We start from the raw sequence: 12126 nt of genomic DNA, 5'->3' as shown, positions 1-12126 counted from the left end.
CCTGCAGGTCATGTTACCTGATTTATTTCTGTACCAGAGTCCGAGTTATATTTCACACACCCTTTGGATTCTTGCTGGGAATAAGGAGGGCAGAGGAGCGGACACACTTCTTAGAACTGCTGTTTTCAGAGCTGGTGCCATAACTAGCAGCAAGACACAAAGGTAATTTCATCAGTGAGTAATGCACTTACAAAACCGGTTTCCAACAGAGAAAGCAATGACTCCCCTGCAGAGACAAGAGCACAAGGGAGGAGAGCTCTGGGGGGAGACAGATTTTTGCCCACGTGACAGTTCAGGGAAAGGGCATTAGAATAACTTTGTAGCCCATCTGCCATCTCACCCCCAGCTTTTGCTATTGCCTACATGTATATGAGCTACAAATACCCAGATAGCCCTTAATCTGGCCTTTGGGTAGTTTTTGCTATCTTCCGTGTCAAGGCACTTTTGTCTTCAGTCTTCCCATAAAATACTTCCCATAAACTGCAGTTTTGATTGCAGCACATTTAAAGAGGTGGGTGGCGAGCTGGTGTTGTCCAAAGGTGTGAAGTGGGTGGCCGTAGCATTGTTTTGCCCTCAGACTGCAGGTAAATCCAGCAGTCTCACTTTAGTGACGTGCCAATGACTGGACCAGCCTTCAGACTAGTGAGGCAGGTAGGGAGGGACAGGTTGAAAAGTTGACTTCATACCACCGTGGTCCTGCATTTGTAATTGTACACCTGGTTCTATGAAAGTCCCCACTTCTCGAGAAGAAGGTGTAAGGAGGTCCCCTAACCACAACGTCCTAACCAAACCTATGCTTCTTTAGCACCCAAGAAGAGACACAACGTGAGAACCAAAAGATGACATCTTTACGCATCAAGCCTGCAAATAAAACCAAATGGGTAACTTTCACCACAGCAATCTAGTCATTCCAGATAAACATCTGCACAGCATGACAGACAGGTTTTCTTGGTGTCAGGCAATTAAATCTCTATCAAGGTATAAATCAAAACACCTGCTTACAAATCATCATCATAAAACATTGCTGGAGGTTATGTTTCCATGTTTCTTTTCTACAGTTTGCTAGCGTTGGATCTTTCTGGTATCCACTCTTTTAGAGTTGGCAGAGAGTAAGTCAGAAATTGAATTCAGGTATATGGATGAGTCTTAAAATCCTGAAAATAATATTGTGAACATTTGTTGAAGTTGCTTGTGCTTTCATTGGTTGGATATTATATTCACTTGAATACATTTCATATTATTATGTAGATGTATGGACAAACATAAAGGTATCAGATGTGTTACAGCTACTCATTGCATTTGCCTTCAAAGTGTCTGAAGGTCTGTCCCATCAGCTGGATTGTCCATCTGTAACTGATACCCCACCCCACCCCCAATTTATACATGTTGGGAAAGTGCCCAACAAGGAGTTGGGCCATCTGCAACAGGTGTCTTATGTCTTGATTTCTTACTGCCATAGACTGAGGTCTGTGAAATTCAACTTTGCTGCACTACAGAATTACTTAAGTGCGTTACCTTGCCCTTTTGAGACAAACAAATTAGATTTGCTGCTGATGATGTGTATTGTGTTGTGCTGGGCACTCTGCTTTTTCTTATTCCAGCCTTATAACATCAAAGCATTCACTGAAAGAAGATGCTATCATACTGTCTGCATTAAGTGACATGTTGCTGTGCAGGTCACACTGGAGGCCTGTTAATTTCCATCTCCCTTTACGTTGCTTCTAGTCAGATGTTTTAGAAATTCCAGTAAGAAATAAGGATAATATTATGTATGTTTTTGTCAGATATTTTAAAAAATGTAGCTTGTGCAAAGGTCATGTGTTCCTATGTGGTCAACAAGTGCCAAGCAACATTTAATAATGTGCCATCTAAAATGAATTAAGTTAAAACACAGCCTAAAAATGCTGCTTTTCCAAAGGCTCGCACAGTAATACACTGAAATCAGAAACAGGTATATTGTGACTGCTGTGGTAAGTGGAGGCCTCAGACAGTGCAGAGGCCAAGCAAAGAGACAAGAAACACCTGTGGAGAAGAGGAGATATAAATCTTGCAGAAACAGCAGACAGCTTACCTTGAATAGAGTATTAACTGTGGCCCTAACAACTGTCTTCTGCTCTTGGCTCCCCCGAAATGAAGACCCACATCTCCTGTGTTCCTGGAGTACTGGTTATCAGCCCCTGCAGAGATGTCTTGGGGAATGGCCAGGTCTCCTTCTCAGATGCCCAGAGTCTGCTTAGGGATGCTGTGGCTTGCGGAAAGGATCTTCCACTCCAGCTCTGTGCAGCTTATTGGAAAAGATTCACTATTCACACTGTGGTTTAGGACTGACAGCTGTTAAGACAGAAACAGCATGCATATATGTTTCTGTTTGACGCAAGGGCGTTTAAAAACTAACCTTGTAAATCTTCAAACAACGGTGGTGATGGCAGGGTGCAACCGCAATGCACTCTGCTCTGTGTGAAGAGGGAACTCTGTCCAACCACAGCCAGAGCATGATGATCGCAGGAAGGAAATGGGGCTGGAGGGGCGGAAGATTAATAAAACTTACATGTACTTTTGTGGAGCATCTTGGCTGGTTCTGTTCTACAGTAAAAACTTTACAGGTATCAATAAAAAAATTCCCATTGAATTTATTGCTCTGAGATTACTCCCCTCATCCACCCAAAAAACAGAAAGCTCTGGAAAAAAACAGGTAGTACCGAGTGTCATTAATTCTCCATGGAAGTACATTGTTGAAGAATCATCATCGTTTTTAGGCTCAGACACTAAATAAAAGCACTATACTGGCAGCTGAGCACTGGATGTGCCTGACAGTACTCTGTTTCACTAAAGAATAGTTGCACTTGCATATGTCATGCAACTTCTCCCAGTTCTTACCTGAACGTGGGCTGACCCAGTCATGCATTTTCTTATTTGGGACACTGAGCACAAAACATCGTTTTGCTTATTTCTATCTGTGGATCAAGCCATAGTAGAAAAACAGTTGTTTCACGGTGGTGTAGAAAAAAATGAGATCTTAAACACAGGCTGAAAGCAACCTGAAACCCCAAATGAGAGACAGAACATAATCGTGCAGATACAACTGCACAAAATTATTCACCTGGAAGATAAAGACTGAACAGGCTGAACAGCTCACAAGGATCTCCAGGAGCAGAGACCCAAGGCGAGTGGAGCTGGGACCTGTGAGAACCCATGAGGAAACATTTCCTCTTACCCAGGTTTTCCCAACCGATCAAATAACGTCCAGCATTTTGGTATTCACCCAGGACTACATCTGGGCCAGGGTCGCCTAGGTTTAGAATACAGCAGGTGTGACAGACCAAACCAGGATGTGCTCACCTTCTTGAAATTAGCATTCCCTTAGCTTGATGCAAAAAACAGGTAAGGTTTGCCACCTCCTGTCCCAGTAGAGCCAAGAAGTAAGGAGCCATTCTTCATTTTTGTTTTTATCAATACTTACTATCGTATATGCAACTCTTTTCAAAACTGGCTTCTGAACTACCCTCCGCTTGTTCTTAAAAAAAAATCAAGTAATATTCACAAATATCATCCTAGATAGTTAATCCTGCTCGGGTGAATAGATGCAAGTGGAGCAAACACAGCATGACATTTAACAGCATAACCATGGCACCTCCACTCCTTGAATGAAGCTAAATGCAAATATTATCTCTTTCTTCCCCCTGTATTGTCTTGCCCTGAAAACTAAACAGGCCTTTTCTTTCAAGCACTGACAATTTAATTTGTTTCTCTGGGCTGAAGAGATTAGGTGAAAAGGCAGAGGCAGGATTAATTTACCATTGAAGTAAGGGGATCGAGTTCTGTTGATTTCAGCTGAGTTGTTTGCTCTCTTGCATCAGCGAGGGATTTGAACCTGAAGCTGAAGATGCATTTTTGAAGATGAAACTGATCTTCTGAAAATGGTGAAATGTTTCCATAGGAAAGTAACTAACTGTGTGTGGCTTGATGACTTAGCCTAGCCATCAGCAAATCCTTCCAGCTTCAAAACATTTCCAGGAATTTATTTGCACACAAACAATCACTGTTACTACTGCAATTACACCTTGGACACCTGGAAGACCATGTCTTCGGCACTGCACAGAAGGCCACTCAGAATAAATCCCAGGCTAAGGGCTGCTTACTGTCATTCATCAGGATGAGATCAGCTCCTTTTTGTCAGGTTTTTCCATGTGACAGTATGCCTTTCTAACAGGAAAAGGTTGTCTGTCAGGCCACAGCTGGAGAAGGCTGGGACAGTTTTGTGTCAGTGGGCACCAGGGAATGATCAGCACAAACACCGGTGTTCCAGGCAGCCCAAACAGGGGGCAGCCATACACATTAGACAGGCCACACTATAATCATCCTCAGTTCCTGAAGGAAACAGCAAGGAAGGTGCTCTCACATTTCCACAAAGCTTCATACTAGCTACGCACAACGCTGACACTATACGGAGTCATGTGCAATGCAGTAATGAGCTGGCTGCTCAGCCTTATGCTGCTCGTGGACTGGTACCCCCCTCGACAGCTAGCCTGGGAGATAGTCCAGCCTCTGTTGAACTCATCACAACTGCTCCTGCAATCACCCTCACAACACTCCTAGCGATGCTGAGAAGCCTTCCTGTCCCCACTTTGCAGATAAGAAGCAGAGATAAAGCCATGGCTATGAAGTGAAGTGAGAAGTCAGCCACAGGCTTGGGTCTTCTCACTGAAAGAGCTTTAAGTTAATGCTTCACACCTCTGATATCCTAGAAAAAGAGCTGAACTGACAAAACAACCAGTTTATGCATCTTATTTTCATCCGTAAAAAGTACAATTCCCCATAAATATTCTCTCAGCAGTAAACTCAGTTCTGGTTGTTCTCAGCATCCTCACTCTATATACATCCAGCTGTTTATTGCTACCATCCACCCTGTCCCCCAAGGATAATCATCAGATTCATGCACTAAACTGATCTAAGTTTTAAAATAACCAAATATGGCAGAAGATGTCAGCAGCAGATAGTCTGCAAGTGCAGAACCACCGCAACTACACCGCACCCCAGATTCCCACTTACTGTAATGGGCCCATACAGAAGGTAAATGGCAAAGCAGGCAAAGATCATGCATGGAATGCAGCGGGGTGTTGCTTACATATGGTATTTCTAGGTGACGCTCTCGTGCCAATAACATGCAAAGATTACACACACTGCTGAAGCTTTTGTTCAGTGCTGGACATGATTTTGAACACATCCATTGTCCTGTGGACCCAGTGCAGCCCATGTTAAGTCAACATGAGGATCCTCAGCAGTTTCCGTATGCTTTGGGTCAGACCTTATAAGCTGACAGGTTTACTTGTAAACATGAGATTTCATGAAATCATCTACATTACAAAATGATGCTACAGGATTTCATTTTGCTTACGGGCGCTTTGATTTTTGTTTTTTTACAAACATATTTTTTAACTTTAATATTATCTCAGTTTTTGCCTTACAGAAGAGATTGAATTTAGAACCCTGAATGCCTATTATCGAACATTTAATGCCTATTATCCTATTCTTCCTATTCGGTCTTAGGATGAAGTAGTAACTCCTTCCATAATAGCCAGCAGCAGTTGTATTAACCACAACCAAGCAAAGACGAGTACAGCGTCAACAGGAAATAAAAACTGCTATTAAGTGCAATAAAGCCACAAGCTGGCTCACACATGATCTGACTTCTGCATGAGTTTTAACTTCAGAAATTTCTGCTGATTTCTGCCCTCAAAACCATGAATACAAAGTAGCAGCCCACTGTCAAAAAGCATTCTCTTTTCCTATGTAAGTTCTGGAAAAGCCTTTATCTGGAGAATTACAGAAAAAAAAGCATGGCCAAATAAGAAGATATTCCTACAGAGCAGGCTTACCTAAAAAAATGCAAGTATCAGAATACTCTTACCCTTAAAGGATGCTTGTCAGGCATTACTTCACTTTACCACCCTGTTTTCCAAGTCGCCCAAAAAAGGCCACCACAGCCCAGCTCTGAAGGTCAACAGACATGAGCTATTTCAGACCAACAATGCAGTGACTGTCAAAGCCATAGGCACTGGCAGTCCCTCCTCTTCCCTCTTGAATACCTGCTCCAATTTTAGTTCGGGCGCAGAAGCCAGAAAAGCCGCCTGTCTCTCAAAGCAACACCCTAATAAATTCATTTAGTAGCCTTATCAGTAGGACTCGGCACTTCCCACTGCACGCAGAAACCAAGACCTCCTGGGTGCCAAGGTAGAGCAAAATAACTCACAGTACTCAGCACTGTGCATGCTGAGGGCGCTGCAGGCAGCTATCGTGTGCTACACTAGGTCTGCCTCTGTGTCGCTGAACAGTTTTAGACAGAAGCCTCACATGGAGGCTTTGCAGCAACCAAATCCCAAGGTAAACAAAGGCACAGACTGAGAAAGCATCAGGAGAAAATTACTCTTACTCCTTCTTACTCTATGGCGGCAGGAACAAACTCTGAGCTTCCAGCCAGAACTAGAGAGAAGTCTGCCCCTAGAGACCCCAGCACTGCTGGGGCATCCGATCAGGCTGATGACAAATGCCAGGCAAATGCCCTGCATTAGGATTACCGTTAAACACATTTCCCCTGAGCAGCATTTGTTTCCTGTAAGATTCTCAGGTCAGCTCTGCTAAAGCTGCCTTAAATTCCAATATCCATAGCAAATAGGGTAGGCAATCTAAATCATAATAAATAAATAACAGTATAGCTTTGGAGGAGAGCAGAAGAGGTGCTTCTTTATATTAATGACAGCTCCCAGGTCCTCCACTATTAACCTTGCTAATGGCTTGACATTCCTGTTGATCATAAGCACTGAATATGGGATCGAAGGATAAATTATCTGATGCCCCAGACACTTGAGATAAAAGAAAAACAAAGAGTATGAGCTGTGCTCAGTTAAGAGCTGTGCTTGATATCTCTTTAAAAGGGAATCACAAGTCACTAGCGTTTTCTTGGGGGAGGGGGTGGAGTGGCAGATGAATGAAAATAAAATCTCCCTTTACTAACAGTTCCTGGATGAGAGAACAGCCAATAGTGAGTGGGGCCAGCTCCTCCACCCATCAGGGTGCCTATGCTAGCTCACTACCAAGAGGTGTGTCCTTGCTTGTCTGGAAAAAAAGTCTGGCAGCCGGCAAGCTTCCATCTAGGCTCCAAAACTGCACGTGACCTGGCAGAGTTTTAAACGAGTGTCTTTAATATTGCAAAGCTGATCCAAACCCAGCATGATACTTAATAGCATGTGTCGATCTCTAATGAAGAATGGTTGCTAAGGAAACCACTTAAAAGCCTGCTTTAAAATATTTTGCACATACTCAAAAGCCAGAAGGATTTCCTGCTGTCAAATCACAACAGCTCCTCAATGGTCATTAGGAAAATTCTTTAATCATTAAGACAGACATATGCTTGTGGTTCCTCTCAGCAGACAGATGACTGAATTCTGAACTGGGATATTACCTTACTGAAGTCCTGTTGCTGAAACAAAATCAGCTGTACTGCTGCACAGCCATTCCAGAGATCAGATCTTTCAACTACATATTTCTAATACTAAGTTACCATGGCTGATATCCTAATGTTTTAAGTATCACAACTTCTCTAACTTAGGATACTTCACAAGGGTTCAAGGACAAGTTCAATTTGCACATGCTGTAAATGGAGAACGCCAAAGGCACAATGTGAAGGACTAGGAACATTCTGTTCCAGCCCACTTTTTCCTGCATTTAAGAGGACAGATTCTTCACTAGGGGCACAAAAGGCTCAGCAAAAAACTTTTTCCTGCTTCCAAATAAACTGGATACTCAAAAGCCATTTAAAGTTTTAGGATAAACAAAACAACCGTTTGTGGTTTTTTTTACTTTCAGAAAACAGTCTAACTTTCCCTATAGTAGGCCTCATAGTGTGCTGCTTTGTAGCTAGAGTGGTGTTGAAAATGCAGCAGTTTTTTTGGCTGCTGGTGAGCAGTGCTGGCACTGCTCATTGAGGACAGGGAGTGATAGAGTTGCTTGGTGGGCACCTGGTGAGCAGCCAAGAATAACCTGCCACGCCTGGGATCACTAACTACAGAAACTTGGCTTTTGTTTTAATGGCTACAGCTAATCCTCTAGCCACGATTTTCATTTGACTGTCCCAGAAAGTGTACAGTTAGATATAGAAGTTTATTTTCCATCTTTACTGGGACAGAAGCAAGCCATGTCATCTGAATTGAGAGGAGTCCAGTGGAAACAGATGTGCAGCTGACTCCCATCTTTCCTACAAATAAGAACTGGTTCAGAGGCAGCAGTCTGATCTGGGTGCTCCTGTGAATCTGCTCAAGTTGCCACATAACCATCCTGTTTTCAGAATGCCTTCTGTCTCTGTGTAAGTCATGGGTCCCATATGAGACAGAAACTTACTGAGTAAGATTCCAGAGGAAACAAGACTATCATATCCTAAAATCTAAGCACACAAGGGACGTCACATCACCCATAAAAGTATAGAACATGAGTTTGAGAAATAGGCATTGCACATAATTTGTACAGTGCCAAAAATAATGCAGTTTCACTTTTCTATTTCTTGTTTCTAATCAGAATGCTTATTATTTTTCTTAGTCATGTTTCAATGTTAATGCTACTATTAATTATGCAAGGGCAATACATGGCAAGAGTGCCAAAAAGCACATTTCCCTGGAAGAAGGAAGCTGCTTTTCACCCACACCCTGCATGCAGTTCCTTGCCAGCAAGAAGCATGGCTGCTCCACCAGGGCAGGCAAGCTGGGGATAAGGGTGATGGTGAGGTGGGCAGGGACCTCACTGACGGTCCCATGGCACCCGAACACAGAGAGCCAGGCCAGCTGGTGACAGCAACAGTGGTCAGCCACAGTCCAAGGACCACCAAAGCTGACCATACAGACAAGAGAGGTTCAAGGTCAAGCCAGGAAGTTACATCAGCCAGGGAAGCACAGGATCAGCAAGGTACACGGCCAGGCATGGGAGTACCTACAGCATAGCTCAGACAAGGGCCTGAGCTTAAATCTGGCTCCTGAACCAAGGGACAGAGATCCCCAATAAGGTTTCCCACAGCTCCTTTCCCAGCACTGAGATCCATGCTGACAGCTGGGCCATGCCAGGACTGGCCACAAGCACAGGCAGCTAAATGCCCATGGCAGGGGTAGAGCCCGTGGAACTTCTTGGCACAGTTAGGGTCTGACAGCAGCCATGCAAGCCTTTCCCACAATTAGCTCACCAGATTTTGAAGGGCTGCCTTTGAAAAGTGCCATGAAAGATGATAGTTGTTGCCAATTACTTGAAGGTCAGTGTTAAGAGGGTGAGTACTTGCCTTCACCACAGCCACAGGATGTTTTCTGGTCTCTTCTGATGTGCTAGCAGACCTAGAGAGTACAGAGAGATAATTAGCTGGGAGTGTACCATAAGGAACAATTCTTCACTTCTGAGGAGAGAAAGCATACTGAAAAAGTAAGTTTTCCCACTTGTAATGTCAGGCATCACAGAGCACATGGTGCTGGTGAGAAAAGCATGGTGTTCAGAACCAGTTTGCTCTGCATTTCTGGCTTGATCCGAGATCTAATGCATGGCCATTACAACGGGCATTTCTTTTCCAGCCACCCAAGAATCACAGCTTCTGTGAGCTCAGTTACACCGCTGGGGAGGACAGCATGCTAGCACACTGGCATCCAACCTCCCCCTGCCTCCAGTAGCTTGGTTTGTTTTCCAGTCATATGAGACAGTCAATGAAGGTTTTAGAATCTGAAGATGGAAGGATGCAGAAAAGAAGCATGAGTAAAAAAGGGAAGAGAGGTAGCAAGAGAGAAATAATCACAGAAAAATATGTGCAAATTGTGAAGGAAAAGGAGAATGGGAGGTGGGGGAGGGAACGGTCAGGAACATGATGGAGAAGCAAAACCAGAGGCAGTAAGACAGAAAAGAGCAAGAAAGGTAATCTTGCAGTTACCTTCCATGTTAGGAGAGCTGGAATCTAGAAAATTTAAGTCATCTTTTAGGTAAAAAAAATAAAAAATAAAAAAAAAAAAGCAAAGGGAAAGTCCAAATTAACTGTTTGCAGTCGAAAACAAATGTTGCATGGTATGGGCTCCTGCCCTTCCTGTTTCTGAAATTTTGCCTCCTGTCCTCAGGGTGCTGTCAGAGGCTCCTCAAATTACCAAGTGCTGTACTGTAGCCTATCCCCACCGCCCTGCACCTCTACCTTTTCCACTGTGGATCCTTGCTGTTGTGCCCTGGCCTCATCTTCAAGCCTGCTGCCTTCTCACAAAGCTCTTCTTATGCCTGCTCTTCTTTCCTGCCACCTTGAATTCTTGCCTCAGCCTCTTCAGCTGCATCCTACTTAACTTCCAAAACCCGGGAAATATAAGAGTATTTCCACTGCATATAAAGGCTCAGCACAAAACGTACCATTTCCATGCTGGCCTTCACTGCAAACTATCAAGGGTAGAAATTGTCTCTCAGCACCCATGCCTAACATCATATAGGTCTGACACTTCTGGGAAGCCCCTGCTGGTACAGCTCTCTAAATAGCAATACCTGTCGTACAGGGTAATGTACTGTTTTCATTTGCAATACATCACTGTGCCAGTTTGGATACACTGCTGTATAGATCACCTTCTGCTCAGGACAATCTCCATGCCAGGAGAACTAGTTTCCACAGTGCATTGTTTTTCCTTTGTCTCACTGAAAACAAATGGGAACCAGGGAACAACGTGCAGCGACAGATGACAGCATTACTATGCTCAAAAGACTCACAGGGTCAAATTTCATTCTGAATGCTGAGTGGGACACCACACATCTGGAAACCAGAACAATCTGGTAGGTGCTACCATGCTTGCCTAACCTCTTCTTCTACAAGTAGACCCATACAGTGAGAGCAACAAGGGGGTTTCTTGCTGCTTTTCTGGCCAGAAGCCAATGGATTTTGTAGTCGAGGGACATCGTGGAGTGGGCACTAGGATGGCTTAGGTGTCCTCTACTGAACATGGAAGGGAGACAGCTGACATCAAGCTCTGTTCAGAACACAGTAAAGATGACATTGCAGCAGATCATTAATATTAATGGCAGCTTTGACAAATTAAGGATGTCACCCCACCTAATAACAGCACTAGATACAGATAGTTAGGTCCAAGTTTTCAAGAATCTGTACTCATAGTCAGGTGACCAAAGAACTCGGTTTCCTGAAATACAGTGCTTTTGCGATGTCCCTAGGTGGGAAATCGAAATCATCGGTCTGTAAACCTACAGATCCAACATCACATTTTAAAGAGCATTTTATAAAGTAACGTCAAAATCAATCACAAAGGAAAGTTAGAGGCGATAATGCTCTTGAAATTTAACAAAAAAACCCAAACCAACAAACAAAAAAACAACCCAAAAACTTCCATAACTCACAAATATCTGGGATAAACTTGACAGTGGCCTCCTTAAGCTCCTATGGAAACTGCGTCAGCCGGCATTTTTCTTTGCAGGCTTCTGTTTTCCAGTCTACTTGTCTAGCGGACAGCACGAGGGCAAGGGGAAGGTGCGTTTCAAATGCTTTTGTAATTAGAAGCAACTGATTTGCCAAATTGCGACAAAGGCCAAAGGCCGTGTCAGTAGCACGGCGCCTGGCAAATGATCTCTTTAAGCCGCCGTTCGGACACGGGTCAGGTATGGAGGGGCGGCAGGGCCCTGGCACAGGCACGGCTGCCATTCCGCATCTACTGCCCTATTTTCCCTTAACAACACAGACACCTTTCCCCAAGGCGCTCTCGAGAAGCCGGTGCTCCGCGGGCAGCCTGGCGGGCCTGCCACCGGGCCGGCCCCGGCTTCGCGGGCCGAGGAAGGCGGCGGAGCGCCAGGAACGGCCTGTGCCGGGACACCGCCGGGGCAGCCCCGCTGCCGCCGCCTCGGCCGAGGCCGCACCCCCCTCCCTCCCCCCCCCTGCTCCGGGCCCTGCGAAGGGGAGAACCGGGACGCGGGCCGGCCGCCCCCGCCGGCACAGCAAGGCCCCCGCCCGGATCCCCTCAGCGGGGCGTCGGCTCCCGCCCGCCCTTCGCGGCCAACGGCCGGGCGCGCGGCGGGCGGGGTGGGGCGGGGGCGCTGGGGGGGGGCTCGGCCGCCGCGGCTGCCGCCATTGGGGCG

The 12126-nt window shown here is 45.1% G+C and overlaps 1 long non-coding RNA gene across 3 annotated transcripts in view; it reads right to left on the bottom strand.

Annotated features, from left to right (window-relative positions):
• Positions 1 to 12126, bottom strand: part of LOC130159279 (uncharacterized) — a 32406-nt gene that overhangs the window by 16966 nt on the left and 3314 nt on the right. Inside the window, exons 3-6 of one of the 3 annotated variants that reach the window (XR_008825688.1) lie at positions 2878 to 9368; positions 2396 to 2518; positions 2072 to 2284; positions 18 to 143 (exon numbers count right to left, since the gene is read on the bottom strand). This is a non-coding gene — a long non-coding RNA (uncharacterized LOC130159279). Of the gene's footprint in view, positions 1 to 17; positions 144 to 2071; positions 9369 to 11394; positions 11951 to 12126 lie in introns of those variants that run through there. The other 2 variants (XR_008825686.1, XR_008825687.1) reach the window with 2 other exon arrangements.

This window comes from Falco biarmicus, chromosome 1 (assembly GCF_023638135.1).
Source record: "Falco biarmicus isolate bFalBia1 chromosome 1, bFalBia1.pri, whole genome shotgun sequence".
Lineage (NCBI taxonomy): Eukaryota > Metazoa > Chordata > Aves > Falconiformes > Falconidae > Falco > Falco biarmicus.
Note: the sequence above shows the minus strand (reverse complement) of the source record. Positions and strands in the feature narration are given on the sequence as shown.